Source organism: Theropithecus gelada, chromosome 7a (genome assembly GCF_003255815.1).
Source record: "Theropithecus gelada isolate Dixy chromosome 7a, Tgel_1.0, whole genome shotgun sequence".
NCBI lineage: Eukaryota > Metazoa > Chordata > Mammalia > Primates > Cercopithecidae > Theropithecus > Theropithecus gelada.
In genome coordinates this window covers 10,466,422-10,482,782 of record NC_037674.1, presented here as the reverse complement: position 1 = coordinate 10,482,782, position 16,361 = coordinate 10,466,422, and the positions used below count along the sequence as shown (strand labels likewise).

The following is a 16,361-nucleotide window of genomic DNA, read 5'->3' as shown; positions in this document are numbered from 1 at the left end:
ATAAATTTAAAAAAAAAAAAAAAAAAAAAATAAAAAAAAAAAAAAAAAAAAAAAAAAAAAAAAAACTGAACAGGAGACTATGGCCTTATAAATTTTAAAGCTTTTAAAGCTTATTTAACACATTTTATTATCTCCGAAAAAAACCTTGGTTCTAAAAAGACCTGTAGAGCCAGAGCTATGTCACATGCCATTAGGTTTCATTAGACAATAAGCATGGATTCTAGACAAAGTTAACGCAGGTATGAATGGAGTGGGGGAAAAGTTGTGGGGACGCCACTGATAGGTAGGGAGACTCATCTCATCATCTTATGACATAGCTAACTGCCTCAACTTCCACCAGTCAGGGTCTCATTCTGTTCAGCTGATTGAAAATGTAAGCCAATAAAGTCCCTGGTTAAGACATTTTGCCCTCAGAGCTATTCAGTGATTTCTCTGAATTGAGATCCTTCCTCTTTCATGGCGTGTTGTAAACTTTTACTGAGTCGGGGCACAGTATCTCCTGGTAGATTGTCGTTTAGTCCCTTTTCAGAGAGGCTCACCTTCTGTGCCCCCAAATCTTAGATTTACTAGGCCACTTGACAGTTTACTTGAATCATACACAACCCATATGCCTGACCAATTATTAGTTTCTCTCAGGACAGTTTTCTCATAAGGAATTGGTGGCCTTTAGAGCTAGCTGTCGTGCTGCAGCCTCTCACCACACTGTAGTACTTTTTACCACTTCATGCAAATATCTACCAGGAGCGTTTTCAGATTATGTGCAGCTTCCATTAATTTTTGCTTCTGTGGACGGTAATTGGTTATTGGTCAAGAAACAAACTCAACATAGACCTCTCTGGTCATGCTATCCCTATTAATGTTTATACAAAAATGGAGTCAGATTAGTGACACTAGAGTTGGCACTGCTTGAGACAATCTCTTAACAGAGCAGTTAACTTTTCCATAGTTCGTGTTCTGGCTCTATTCCTCTCTTCTTTTGAACTGGCTTCTAAATAATCTTATAAATATATATATATATACACACACACACATATATATATTTTTTTTTTTTTTTTTTTGAGACGGAGTCTCACTCTGTTGCCCAGGCTGGCATGCAGTGGCACAATTTCGGCTCACTGCAACCTCCGCCTCCCAGGTTCAAGTGATTCTCCTGCCTGAGCCTCCCGAGTAGCTGGAATTACAGGCATGCGCCACCATGCCCGACTAATTTTTGTATTTTTAGTAGAGACAGGGTTTCACCATGTTGGCCAGGCTGGTCTCGAACTCCTGACCTCAAGTGATCCACCTACCTCGGCCTCGCAAAGTGCTGGGATTACAGACGTGAGCCACTGTGCCCAGCCTAAATCCTATAAACTTAAGAGTAGCCTGAATAATCAACGTCCCCCACCAACTAATCTACCAGAAGGAAGGGCTATACATCAAATGTTCCCAAAACCCAAGTTAGCATATTTGTTAGGTGTCTGAATATTTTAATGGGTTTAAAAATAACGAGCCAACCAGCAAGTTCGCTGATTTAGTTAAACTGGTATAAACGTCACAGGTTATTTTGGCAGATATTCAAGCAGTAGAATTATTAAAGATAGACATTCCATGAGTGCCTTATTAAGATTGTGTTTTGGTTAAGGTGGGTATCTGGTTCTATCTCCTTTTTTTTTTTTTTTTTTTTTTTTTTTGAGACAGAGTCTCATTCTGTCACCCAGGCTGGAGTGCAGTGGTGCGATCTCAGCTCACTGCAACCTCCACCTCAGCCTCCTGAGTAGCTGGGATTACAGGCATGGACCACCATATCCAGCTAATTTTGTATTTTAGTAGAGACGTGGTTTCAGCATGTTGGCCGGGCTGGTCTCGAACTCGTGGGCTTAAGTAATCCACCCGCCTTGGCCTCCCAAAGTGCTGGGATCACAGGCATGAGCCCCCGTGCCTGGCCTAGTGGCCTGGCCTTTATAATTTTTTCCAAGCTAAAATCATATCAAATGTGCTATAAGAAATAAGACGTCAGGACTTCTATTTTGCGTCTATTCACTATTCATCTGATTAAATGACTTCAGAAATCATTATTTCAGAAAATCCTGGCCTTTCCAGTGGGTGCAGTTTCAGCTCACTCAGTGGGTAGGTTGGCCTTCTCTCCTTGTTTGGTTCAACTTCCACAGAAAGATGTAAAACAGCATCAGTGTCTGCCGAGATTCGCTGTGTCTACTCAGCTGGCCTTATTCCTAACTCCATTCCATTTTCCCATCTTTTCTCTTCTTTCACCCTCATTTTTATTCATTTTGTGTATGATTTTTGTGTCTTCCTTAAAGTCCTTTATGTAACAGATATTCAAAAAATGAGTGGATGGAGACAGAGATAGAAAAATGTGTCCTGTTTAAGAGTAAGCCTAAACCCTACCCAGTAATGTACTTTAGTGTTTCTTAAACTTGTGGTGGTCTTTCCAGTCTCATCTCGAGACATTTTCCACCACACCCTTCACATACCAGTCTACCAAAGTGCTCACAACTCCCTAAGCAACCCCCTAAAGTTTTTCTTTGGGACAAGTTTCTTAACCATTTGGGGACTTAGTTTCTTATCGAAAAACTGGGAATAATACCTACCTTATAGAGTGGTTGTAATGATTAAATGCATTCATTTATGAAAAGCACCTAACATGGTGCCTGATGTAAAGTAAGCACATGATATTGCGGTTGCTGTGGTAGTGGTGATATTTTTTCACAAGAGCCTGGCTTTGCACATACATTTTCTTCAGCCTAAAATACCGCCTTCTCCACTTACCTAATTTGTATTTCCTTTTGTCAGTGAGGCCCTTCCTAATCCCCACAGGGCAAGTTAGAGTCTTATCTGCACTTTAAAACATTGTATAGACCGTTATTATTGTACTTAGTACACTGTGCTCTATTGATGTCCGATGTCTTCATGTGTTTATTTTCGCGCTAGATTGTTAACGTTGCGGTATATGGTCTCCTTAAGGTTATCCCTGACACTTAGCACAGAAGAGATCATGAATATATGTTAAGGAAGGAAGAGAAAGAGCAAGGGAAGAAACAGAAGAAAGAAAGAAAAAGAAAGAAGGAGCAAGCAAATGAATGAATCTAATCTTCTGGTAATTTCCTGTCCTCTATCATTCCTGGACGATCCCCAACAGCGATGCATTGATCTCATTGACAAATTCTGTCAGTGCACTGATTAACAGTTCCCAAGCTTATCACTCGGGGCATAAATAACTGTGGTTCTTTGAGATAATCATTCACAGTGAATAATTTGCCTCCTACTTGATGATAATACCAACTATTGACAAAGCCAAAATTACTCAACTTGCCAAACAAAAAACCAAAATCACTTATTTAGAAAATGACTCATCTAGGAAAGAAGCAACTACTTTTGAAATTGACACACGTGAGCCAAAATTTGCTTCTTAGGAAAAAAATATACATTTCAATGGTTCACTTGGTTTCAGTGGCCAAGTTTTTATGAAGACGAAAGAAGTGGAAAATGAAGGATAAGTGAACACACAGGGTAGGTAAGCACATTGATTTTCTACATCACTTGCAGTCTCTTTGATGATTTTCCCTGTCTAGATTTCCTAAATTATACATGGAGGGTTCTTATTAACCAGGCTTGTGGAATTGGAAAAGAAATTCAGTCAGAAAAATAAAATTAATTGTAAACTGGAAACATTTTCTCACAAAGAGCAACAGTTTTTCTTCCTTGTCACAACAAAGATCCTGTTTACAGACATCCTGTTTCTGAGATACTGCCCATTGGCAATAGAACTTGCAACTGAGTAAAATGTCCCCATTTTTATGAACCAGTATTTCAAGCTCTGAAAATGCCACAATATGTAATTTTTATCAGATATCCTGTTAGATGATCTTAATAATAATAGGGGCTGCCACTGTTTTTTTCTTCTTGGAAGCCTTTGGCAGTCTGACTCCAGCAGCTATATATTCAGCCACATCACCCACCATTTAGACTTTTGATCTCACCCTCTCACCCCAATCTGCACCTTCTCCAGTATTCCCTAGATCAGTGAAGGATGTGACCACCCAGTCAATTACTCAAGTGAAAAATTTCAGAATTACCTTTGGGTCCTCTCTTTGACCCACTACATCCCATCCATCACCAAGCCCCTTGACACTGCTTCCATAACATCTGCTAGTCTATCCATTTCAGCCCATTCATACCACTGCCTACCCACACCAGCATTATCATTCAGCTGGGCTGCCACAGAAATCCCTGTTTGGTTTCTTCTTGCTTGTCTATAGTTTCCACACAGAAGCCAAAGAGAGCTTTGCTAAAACATAAATCAGATCACATCGCTCCCCTGCTTAAAAGCCTCCCGTGGCATTTTATTCCACGTAGAATAAAATCCATACTCTTGCCCCTGTGTCATCTGGCCTATGTGGAGTTCTTTGATCCTAGCCTTTACTGCCTTATCATCTCTCGCTGTGCACCAGCCACACTGGCTTTCTTCATATTCCTCTTACAAACATTTTCATCTGAAAGTCTTAGCACTAGCTATTCCTTCTGCCTATAATGCTCTTCCCCTGAAGTTTGCATGGCCGCTGTGTTTTTAAAATGTATTTTGTATTTTGCCCTGTAATTTTAATAAATAATTTAAAATATTTTGGAAGAAAAGATTGAAAACATGCAAATTCTTTTTGACATTTATTTACATTTACATTACTTTTTTATCTTTTATTATTATTACGGATCCATATTAGTTGTACATATTTATGAGATACATGTGATATTTTGATACAATCATACAATGTGTAATAATCAAATCAGAGTAATTGGGATAGCCATCACCTCAAGCATTTATTTGTCTGTGTGTGTGCGTGTGTGTGTCTGTGTGTGTGTTAGGAACATTCCAATTCCACTCTTCTAGTTATTTTGAAAGATACAATAAATTATTGTTAACTGTAGTTGCCTTATTGTGGTACCAAACACTACATCCTTGTATCTCACTATATTTTTGTACCCATTAGCGATCCCCTTTCTATCTCTCTGTCCCTACTACTCTCTTAGCCTCTGGTAACCACCATTCTATTCTCTATCTCCATTAGTTCAACTTTTTTTTTAGCTCCCACACATGAGTGAGAACATGGAATATTCGTTTTTCTGTGCCTGGCTTATTTCACTTAACGTAATGGCCTCTAGTTGCAATCATGTTGTTGTAAATGACAGAATTCCATTATCTTTCATGGCTGAATAATATTCCATTGTATATCCATGTCACATTTTCTTTGTCTGTTCATCCATTGATGGACACTGAGATTGATTCCACCTTGGCTATTGTGAATAGTGCTGTAATAAAAATGAGAGTGCAGATATCTCTTCGATATGGTGATTTTCTTTCTTTTGGATATATACTCAACAGATGGGGTTGCTGGATCATATGATAGTTCTATTTTTAGCTTCCCACTGCTCTCCCTAATGACTGTGCTAAATTATATTCTCACCAACAACATACAAGGGTTGCCCTTCCTTGACATTCTCACCAGCATCCATTCTTGGCATAGCCACTATCTTTGTCATTCAAGGATACCTAACTACCCTATATGAAGTAGCTTCTGGGTCACTATCACTGTCACACCCCATATTGCATTTATCTGATATTTCCGGGAGCTTTTTGTTGTATGGTTGTTTTCTGTCTTGTTTGGTGCTGAATTTCCTTATATCTAGAATAGTGTTTGGCTCTCAATAAATATGTGTTTAATTGAATAAATGAATCTTGCTTTCTCAACTTTATTCCCTGTCCACAATACTGGACAATATTTCTGATGGAGAATAATAAGACCAAAGACCAGAGGTAGACTGACTGTGTATGGGGACAGAAAGGCTACAAAACAGTAAGAGAAAATGACCTGACTAGAGAGGAACATCCTTGTTGAAAGGTAGTAAGAGACAAGTTAGTAAGATCTTCAACATCAGACTGAGAACGTGGATCTCATCTGATAAGTTATAGAAGCCTCTTCCTAAACCTGGGGAAACACAGACTATGAACTCTAGCAGGTCAGGGATGTTTGTTTTGGTCACTGTTATGAATGTGATACCTAGGAAAGTACTGAAACACAGAAGGTGTTCAACAAATAGTTGAAGGCATAAATGAGTGAATAAGCATGATATAATCTGTAGGATGCTTTTTTTGGAAAACCATTTGAAAGATACAACAGAGATAAGAAGACTGTAGAATAGACTTTTCAAAATCTAGAATTTAAGAAAACCTAGAATCTAGAATTGTATTTAAGTGACTTATTAAAATTCAGTTTCCTGTGCCTTTCCTAAGACCTACTAAATAATCTAAGACTGGGGCCAAGAATCTGTATGTCATGAGTTTCCCAGGTCCTTATCTGCAAACTAAAGTTTGAGAATGACTGTCCTACAAGAGGAAAAATGATGGAAGTACTAAAGTGGGATCTATATTTGAGAGACTCGAGAACTTGCCAGAATTTTATGATGTACAGAAAAGAGTCAAAATGACTAAGTTTTCAATCTGGCCGGCAGAGAAAATAATGCCACCATTGGTAGAGCATAGGAAATTTGTGCATTAGTATGAAAAGGTCTTCTCATTGTAAAAACTTATAAGGTAATAGATTTTCACCTTTTGGAAGACAATGCGAAGGCTATGTAAAGGTGAAGAGTGAGACTAAGCTAAGAAAATTATGTGCCTCCAAAACCATGGACGGTGCTGCACCATAATAAATAGCAAAGATATTGCCACTGTATTCTAGAGTATGAGGGTGCAAAGACAAATTAGTCTCATTTCTTATTGTCAAAATCTATATTAAAGGCATGTTACTCCTGTTTATTTTGTAGTGAACGCATTCCATATGTCTCAGTAAATAGTTCTTTGTGCAATAGATCCTTGAAATTGGCTTCCTCCCAGCCATGAAACAGATATGGCATTGGAGCAATGCTAGAAAGCAAGAAAGGAATGCCAGAGATCTAATTTGAGGAAAGATCTGAATGCACATGTCTCTGGTAAACATCTTAGAAAGTTGTTCAGTTTTCCATGGTTCGGATTTTATTTATAATTCTTAGGCTTTAGAATATAGAATCCATACTTAGCAGATTTTTTTTTAATGTAAAGATGGGCTGAGGCCAGTAAATGCTACTCATGAGAAGAAATCTTTAAACATGGCACTACTTTGGGCACATGTGAGCCTCTGTGCCTTTGTGTTATGGGAAACCTAACATTTAGAATACCTAGGGAGTTGAATACCCAAAAGTAAACTATCCCTTCCCGCCATGAATTCTTACAAAATTTTCATCATAAACCCCAAATTCTTCTTGTCAGTTTTCCGTTAACCACTGTCATATGAGAAAAGAAGTCAGAGAAGAGAGGCCCGCGGGTAGAAGTGAGTATTAGAACATGCCTACAACTACACTTGGGAGACTGCCTGCTTCACAGCAACCATTTTGGAAGCCCTGATTTTTTATTTGAGTGTAGTGCAAAGTTAAAGGGACTGTATGAGAAGATTCTGTGTGAAGAGTTCTGCAGACTGGGCCTTTCTGTTTTCTCCCTACTTGAACAAGAAGTCATGTTGACCCCAATTTTTTAAAAGAGCAGAAAAAAAATGAAACTACGCATTGAAAACTTATGCCACAAAATTTGGGTCACACATTAATTAAGTGGGAGGTACAATACTAATTACTTCATTGTTCCTGTCAAGGAAGCTATGAGTCTATCTTGCAAAAAAAAAAGCGAAGTAAGGCAGCATACTTGACAGGAACAATTCCCTCACCATTACCCTCGCCCCCGCAAAGAAAATGTCTGATGAGATCAAAACAGTAAGGAAGAGAACATATTTAAACATAAAAGAGGACCAGAATTTGCCTCACAGATGACTGTTCTAGGCCATCTTCCTTATAGGAATTCTAGGTCAGGAAACTGATACCTGATGAGGGAAACAGTTTGAACTTTCTAAAGCATGCTAATAATCAGTATTGAACAAATCCCAATTCACATATTAAGGATCTCGAAAGTTCCTTACCTTTTCAGCCAAAAAGTAGTTGTGTACAACTTTGTATCTACGTAAGATGATCACGTTTCAGTGCCAACTACCAGAACTATGATAAGCTTGACCCCGTAAACTGACTTCTCTCAAAGACGCTTAGATTCTCTCAGGTCTCAGAGCATTAATTAGCATACTACCAGTGCCTTCTTTTGCGTGGTCCCCTCAGTGCCCAAGCTGTTTAGGGACTGTCCAGTGCAGAGGAAGAGGAAAGAAGACATCCCTAGCAGGAGGATCAGAGCATTGGATATAAACATTGACTCAAATACTCCAAAAGAGAAAGCTTTTCTGTGTCCTTGGCTTGTACGAGATGGCTAACTTTAGAAATATGAAGACCCTCTCTGTTCATCTTAATAGTGTAATACTTCTATCATTTTTATTGCTTTCTCCTACATGGATAAAGATCTAGTCATCCACTAAAAGAAAAAAATTGTTTTCTTTCTGAAAAGAGATATATTTTTCCTGGTTTTTCTACATGTCAAGGACAACTGAACTCAGAAGGAATAATTTAGATTTATTTACAGTCTGAATTCATACAGATTTTGTTTCAATCAAGTTTGGCCTTACAATTATGCCACTTTGTCCTGAAGGTGTGTGTTTATTTTTGTAAGTATATGATGTACAGACCCTTCGTGAGTGATAGATAATTATTAAGTTTAGACATATGTTAATCGTTTAGCAAAGGGCTAATAACCAATTGCATTTAATGAATGAATGCTTTTTTAAAAACTTCAAAATTCAACTCTCTTTAAATCTGCTGTATTATTATTTACTTTATTCATCAGGGTGATTGTGCTGTGATTACCTGGAAATAAATAGCCCCTAACTAACTTGGCTGCATATCTAGTCTTCCTTTCAATAATAGCTATCCAATATGTTTAAAAAGCAAAAATTAAGTTTCATGTTTTGTAATCAACAACCACAAAATGATGATTTTTTTGCAGATGATTATAATGCTTTTCATAAGGTCTTAAAAAGTAGAGTACCAGAGACATAAATATGAGAGAAAAGAGCCACTTTCAATAATTTAGTTTAAAAACAATTAACCCTGGGTCATTTCCCAAAGTTAATCTTCTATGTCGGGAAAATTGAGAGTAATTTAGAGAAGCATAGTACTTTTACTAAATATTTCAAATTCTGCACCTTCCTCTATATTGTAAGTAGGTAAAGAGAGAATTATTTAATAACAGTTCAGGCACTCCAAAGCTATGAACACCCATCTTACAAACATCAAAAACTTGTAAGTAAAGAGATGCACACTCTCTTCACTCAACTGCAAAAACCTACATTGGTTCCAGTTGTGGAAACTTTCTAGCTGTCATCTCTAGTCCTGCCATTCTCTATCTTGAGAAGAAGGCTAAGCACAAACCGGGCACAGCAAGATAATAGTTTTCTCAGATGGAGATTTCCTCCCCATTGTTGGATCCTTTTTATTATCAAGGCTCTCAGTGTGTTAAAAATTAAAGAAATATAAAAGCAAGGTTACAACATTTTTAGCATATTTTAAATGTTCCATCCTAACAATGAATTCTAATGACAGTGTAGATAACCTCAGTAGAAGATAACGTCAAGAATCTAAATTTGAGGCTCTTTATGAAGATGAATACAGACCAAATGGCTTTCCTGGTTCTCTCTATAATTAGCTCTGCTATTCACTCCCAGTTTTCATTCCCTTGAAGTTTTTCAACAGGTTTCTCTGCTACCATTTATCCTCCATAGTGCCATCAGAGTGACCTTTCTAAAATGTCCACTTGGTCATGTCATTTCCATGCTTAAAACCCCCTAAGTTTCCAGGGGTCTGTAGACTTAAGACAGGCTGCTTCCCATGGGGACCACAGAACCCTTTCTTGCTCCAGCCCTGGCCTGCCCCTCCATTCCCATGTCCCAGTGCATCACCTCCCTTCCACTCGGCCTCTGCACTTCACACACTTTCCTCGGCTCACTCTATTCCCTGAGCCTGAATTGCTCTTACACTATCTGCCGGCAAAGAAACTCCTCCTCTGTTAAGATTCGCCACAAGCCTGGTTCACCAATGGTCTCAGGAGGCTCTGGCCACCTTGTTGGCCCTATTGTACCCCAGTTACCTCTTTTGTAGTTTTTATAATGACTGTTACACTTAGTTTTTTATGAGTTTGACTTCCCTTACTGAGGGCAGGGACTGTTTTTATCCACTTTTGTATCTATCCTCAGTGTCTGGAGCCCAGGGAGTACTAGATTAATACTTTTTATAATATTTTCATCTTTGTTGTTGGGTTACTTTTCTTCACTTGTTTCTTTTCCCTTCTCACCATTCCACTTTCAAGGTTTAAAAAATCATTTTAATCTTGACTGATAAGCATTAAAATAGTATTATCAAAGACTTTTATCATGAATAAGTAGGGTTATGTTTTGAAGGGAAATTCTACATAATTTTTAAGACCCATCAGCTTCTAAAATTCCTTGAGAATATAAGCCTCTCCATGACAATTTCTATACATCTCTTCATCTTCTTATACTTAAATCTACTTCTCTTCAAGCACAGAGAGACAAGAAAAATTTAACTTTTTATTTAATTTTATGATTTCTCTCTTTGGTTTTATTGCTGCAGTATTATTTCCCTGCTACTTGTTCATTTCAAATATGTAATGTTTCTGCTACATTGTGGATTAAATGACTTTCACGTGCTGATTTTCCAACCCCAGCACCATCCATGATATCGTTTTCTGTGGAGACATGTATTTTAAGCACATTTGTAATTTAGCACATTTGTAGGTTGTGGATTCTCCACTGAGATTAGGAAAACTGTCATGTGCTAATTTAAATTATTCATTCAGCAAGCATTTATTGAGTAATAACATTTATCAGAATCAACTTTAGGCTCTGAGGATGAGGAGTGGAATTAATTAGGCCCCTACCTTCAAGGTGCTTACAATCGAATGCATAAATTTTGCTAAATATTGGCATGTTTCTCTTTCTGCCTCTCCAATACTACCCCTTGTGAAAACAAATTCTATTTATGATCTTAATTGCATGGAAATAGTTATGATGACAATAACAAATTAGCTTTAAATCTTTCTGAGAATCACCTCATAGATATAAGAAATAGTTTGTCGTGTTTATTTCCTTAAATACCCATTTGAGATCTATTCTTTCTGTTTTTCTTTTTAATGAGTTTCCCTCCATCTCGAAGAGATCTGTAATACTTTGTTATTTCATAACATCTACAGTGATCCTTGAACACCCTTCTGGAAGGATTTTTCAAGCAATATGCTTATTTTTCAGATCTTTTTTCCTCCAGTCTAGACAGGAGAAGATCCATCCACTATTTGAGGTCTCATTTATCGTCCTCTATCAAGAAAAAAAAAACTGGGTCTGGAGATTTAAGTCTTTAACAATGTACAGTACTGAGCATTTAATGTGTGAATTTGTCTTAAATGGTTATACTTTAATCGGATCACAATTATTTCTAGCAACTAATGGATGTATCTGTAAAATGGAATTTGTCCATTAATGATAGAAAGGTTTCTAAAGATCTTTTAACATGGGATAAATAAAGCAGTAGATCAACAGAAGACACGTATATTTTATAATAATCACTCTGAAAGAGCTATTTCAAGTAATAATTACCCACTCAGGGATGATGGGGGAATCTCTAATGGCTATAGCATAAGAATCACTTACCATGTGACAAGAAAAACCTGCTATTCCCCCAAACTTAAAATGGAAACATTCTTTAATGGGAAAATAATGCCTTAATTCACTCTTTTAAAATCTTTAAATTAAATATATAAAACGCAATGTTTTCATCTCTATAGTCTTACTCATTATTTTTCTAAGCATAATTTTTAAATCTATCTTTTATGAGAATCTACTGGTAAAACAGTAGATTCATTTTTTGTTTCCATGGAAGCCTTCCTTCTGGAAGACATGTCTTACCTTTCTAATAAAGTTATTTTTTTAATGCCATCATTTCAACTTTTGGTGTTTTCTCCCCCTAAATCTCCAGTTTAAATCAGTTTCTATTTTGTGGCTTGTCTGATTGTGGAGCTTTCCTCTAGGAAACTGGTCATTCCACTCAGAAGAAAACTAGATTTTTGGTGCCATTCCAAAAGGAACAAGTAGGTCAGCTCCTCCTTACTATTTGTAGGTGACTAAAGGAAAGAGAAATGTCAGTTTGTTCATATATTGATGTATTCATTCAACTAGTATTTACTGAGCATGTATTCTAGACAGGTACTAGCTCAGGGACCTGAAGTAAAGCTGGGGAATGTTGACACACACACAAAAATTCCTGTACATTGCAGAATGAAACACTGAAACTTTCTATCTGGTGTTCTAGGACGATAGTGAAATATTACTAAATCCTCATAACACTGTTGCAATTTCAATTAAATAGGGTTAGCCCACTGAGTAAATTCTACTCTTCCTAAGTGCTCATGACTTCTCTTACCAGGGAACTCCTTAACTATGTGGGTTCATCAAAAGATAGAGCTGACCTCAGAAACTCCTGTGGAAAACTTTTCAAAACTCCTCATATCATTTTTTAGAGCATGTGTAAATCCCTAGCCACTTTCTCACTGTTACCCTATCAGTATTTTTATTGGAAAAATGCATAGATTCTCAGCAATCATAAATGTTAATGATTTTTACATTTTTCGGGACACTTCGGTTATAAAACACACACTAAATTTCAAGCATGTTCATATGCTTAAGATGTCCATCGAATGAACCTAGGTCCACTGAATCTTACGCAGCTCACCCAGACTTACTTGAAACCGGTTTTCTCAGTATGGGTGCCATGGAACCTGAATATATCAATCATAAGAAGAGTTGACAATCCACCTCATGGGTCAATCAGAAACGTGAACTCAAAATCTTTCCCTGTTTGCTATACTCTCTCTTTTTGCTCTACATCTAGCCTTTCAATTCCTGGTTGGGAAGACCCCCTAACTTGCATCTTAGCGATGTAGCTCCTCCATGTCTGTCCAGCAATAAACTCAGCTTTGGTATTTTTTAGGTCTGATGATCTTTGTATATTGATTCTGATTTGCTAAAGACCCCTAACATGTATTTTGTATTTAAAATTATGTATTTACTATGTGTCAGATACTGTTCTTAGAACTTTGCAAATATGAACCTATATTGGTGCTGATTTGTAATTTTCCTGAAGCAAGAGTTAGAATCACAGATACTTTCAAGAAGCATTTAACCAGCCAATGAACTTAACTGACTGTCCAGTATTCATATCTTATCATCTAGCACTTTCATTACTATTCGTCTTTGTTTTTTACTTGTTTCTCATAGTAACTGTCATGATGGTTTATGGGCAAAATTGGCTCAAAGAAGAAAGCCAACTGCTAGAGCTCTTGATAGAAATAAAGAGGAAGGAAAATAATTCGGAGAAATTATCTGTTTTAGCCTGAAAATAGAAATTTTCAGTATATTAAATAGTGGCATGTTGAATTTGATGGCAGATCAGATGTGTAACATGAAAGAATTCACAGAACTTTCTAGGCAAAGCAAAAGAAAACCATTTCAGGGGGAAAATTCTCGTGTCCCTAACAATGCAATAGATGCATACTGTGGAAAAGAAAAGTCAATGGACACTGAATTTGTTTTTTGTGTTGGGAGGATATGTATGAGAAAGAACTATTAAGGGAGAGAAAGCTGGAAGTTGGAATAAAGTCAGAACACTTTCATACCTATAAAATTGGGGATTCACAAAGATCTCCAAAGCTTTGTAAATGTCAGCGTTCTACCACACTGTTTAAAAAGCTTGAATATTAAATAATTTTTGTTACCCAATGTGAATTTTTTTTGTGATTTTTCACTGTGGTAAAATATAATAAAATGTATAACTTTAGTCTTTTTTTTTTTTTTTTGGTTCAGATGGAGTCTTACCTGTCACCCAGGCTGGAGTGCAGTGGCGGGATCTCGGTTCACTGCAACCTCTGCCTCCCAGGTTCAAACGATTCTCCTGCCTCAGCCTCCGGAGTAGCTGGGATTACAGGTGCCTGCCACCACTCCCGGCTAATTTTTTGTATTTTTAGTAGAGACGGAGTTTTACTGTGTTAGCCAGGATGGTCTCGATCTCCTGACCTCGTGATCTGCCCGCCTCAGCCTCCCAAAGTGCTGGGATTACAGGCGTGAGCCACCGCGCCCGGCCAACTTTAGTCTTTTTTTTTTTTTTTCCTTTTGAGACGGAGTTTCGCTCTTGTTGCCCAGGCTGGAGTGCAGTGGCGCCATCTCAGCTCACTGCAACCTCCGCCTTCCAGTTTCAAGTGAGTCTCCTGCCTCAGCCTCCTGAGTAGCTGGAATTACAGGCGCCCGCCACCATGCCTGGCTAAATTTTTTTGTATTTTTAGTAGAGACGGGGTTTCACCTTGTTGGCCAGGCTGGTCTCGAACTCCTGACCTCGTGATCCGCCCACCTCGGCCTCCAAAAGTGCTGGGATTACAGGCGTGAGCCGCTGCACCGGCCAACTTTAGTCATTTTTAAGTGTATAATTTACTGGCATTAAGTGCACTCATGTTGTTGTGCAGCCATCACTGCTATCCGTCTCCAGAAGTTTTTCATCATCCCAAACTGAAACTCTGTACCCACTAAACAGTAACTCCAAGTCCTCCCCTCCCCTCAGCTCCTGATAACCACTATTCTACTGGCTGTCTATGAATTTGGCAACTCTACATACCTCATATAAGTGGAATCATACAATATTCCTCATTTTGTGTGGGGTATATTTTATTTAGCATAATGTCTTTAAGATTATTATTGCATGAATTAGAATTTTATTCCTTTTTAAGGGTGAATGATATTCCATTGTGTGTATATACCACATTTTGATTATCCTTTCATCTGCCAATTAAATTTGGGTTATTTCTATCTTTTGGCTATTGTGAATAATCTTACTATTGATGTACAAATATCTGTTCATTTGAATCCAGTCTACTGTCCAGAAAAATAAAATAAAATATCTGAACTCATGGTAGCGGCAGCGGCAGCTGCTCAGGCGCGGTGCGGTGGTGACTAAGCTAAGCGCCTGGCGGCGGGTGTGCACCGAGCCCCGGCCCGGCCCGGCCCCCGCGTGCCTCGCAGGCTCCACAGCCCTGATGCTGAGCGGGTGCTGAGCCCGCTCCGGCCGCGACGATGGTGAAGCATCTCCTGGGCCAGAGCGTGCTCCGGAGTTCCTGGGACCAAGTGTTCGCCGCCTTAGGGCAGCGGTACCCGAATCCCTGTGGCAAACATATCTTGACGGAAGACATAGTACACCGGGAGGTGACCCCTGGCCAGAAACTGCTGTCCCCGAGACTCCTGACCGAGACCGAGAGGATGCCCCGCTGGGCTGAGTGGCTGTTTCCTGCCAGTGTTGCTCACTCGGTGGACATACATATTGGAGGACTCTGTTGTGGACCCACAGAATCAGAGCGTGACCACCTTCACCTGAAACATCAACCACGCCTGGCCGATGGTGGTGGAGGAACGGTGAGTTGACTGTGAACTCTGTCAACAGTGGCTGGACCGAAATCTGCCGGGAAGCGAGGGTCTCCTCTAGCTTATTCGGTGTCCCCAGAGCTGTCCGGGAATTTGGTCTTGCCCAATTCAAAAGCAACGTGACCAAGACCATGAAGGGTTTTGAATATACCTTGGCGAAGCTGCAAGGCGAGGCCCCTTTCAAAACACTTGTTGAGACAGCCAAGGAAGACAAGGAGAATGCAAAGGAGACGGCACTGGCAGCTGCAGAGAAGGCCAAGGACCTCACCAGCAAGGCGGCCACCAAGGGGCAGCAGCAGCAGCATCACTTTGTGTAGCCAGCCCACCACCACCACAGCACCCCAGACAGTTCTCTGCCCTCCCTCCATTGTACCTTATCATTGAAAATCAACTTCCGGCCGGGCGCGGTGGCTCAAGCCTATAGTCCGGGCACTTTGGGAGACCGAGGCGGGCGGATCACGAGGTCAGGAGATCGAGACCATCCTGGCTAACACGGTGAAACCCCGAATCTACTAAAAATACAAAAAAAAATTAGCAGGGCTTGGTGGCGGGTGCCTGCAGTCCCAGCTACTCCACTCGGGAGGCTGAGGCAGGAGAATGGCGTGAACCCGGGAGGCGGAGCTTGCAGTGAGCCGAGATCGCACCACTGCACTCCAGCCTGGGCCACAGGGCGAGACTCCGTCTCAAAAAAAAAAAAAAAAAAAGTCACAGCCCTATCTACTGTCTGAGTGGTGGGTTGTGGGGAATCCAGTTTGACATCTGCAGTACACCAGGCACGTGATCCACGTCTGAGCCAGGTCTGCTTATTCTCCCATTGGGCAGCTGAGGACCGAGGCACACAGGGGCGGTGACTTGCCCTGGGATCCAGGTAGCCTG

At 39.4% G+C, this 16,361-nt stretch overlaps 1 pseudogene across 1 annotated transcript; it reads left to right on the top strand.

The window, feature by feature from the left end:
- Positions 1 to 14,977: 14,977 nt before the first annotated feature.
- On the top strand, positions 14,978 to 15,875 carry LOC112627682 (annotated as a pseudogene). Its single transcript, XR_003120215.1, has one exon. The product of XR_003120215.1 is annotated as a PRELI domain-containing protein 1, mitochondrial pseudogene (transcript).
- The last annotated feature ends 486 nt before the right edge of the window (positions 15,876 to 16,361 follow it).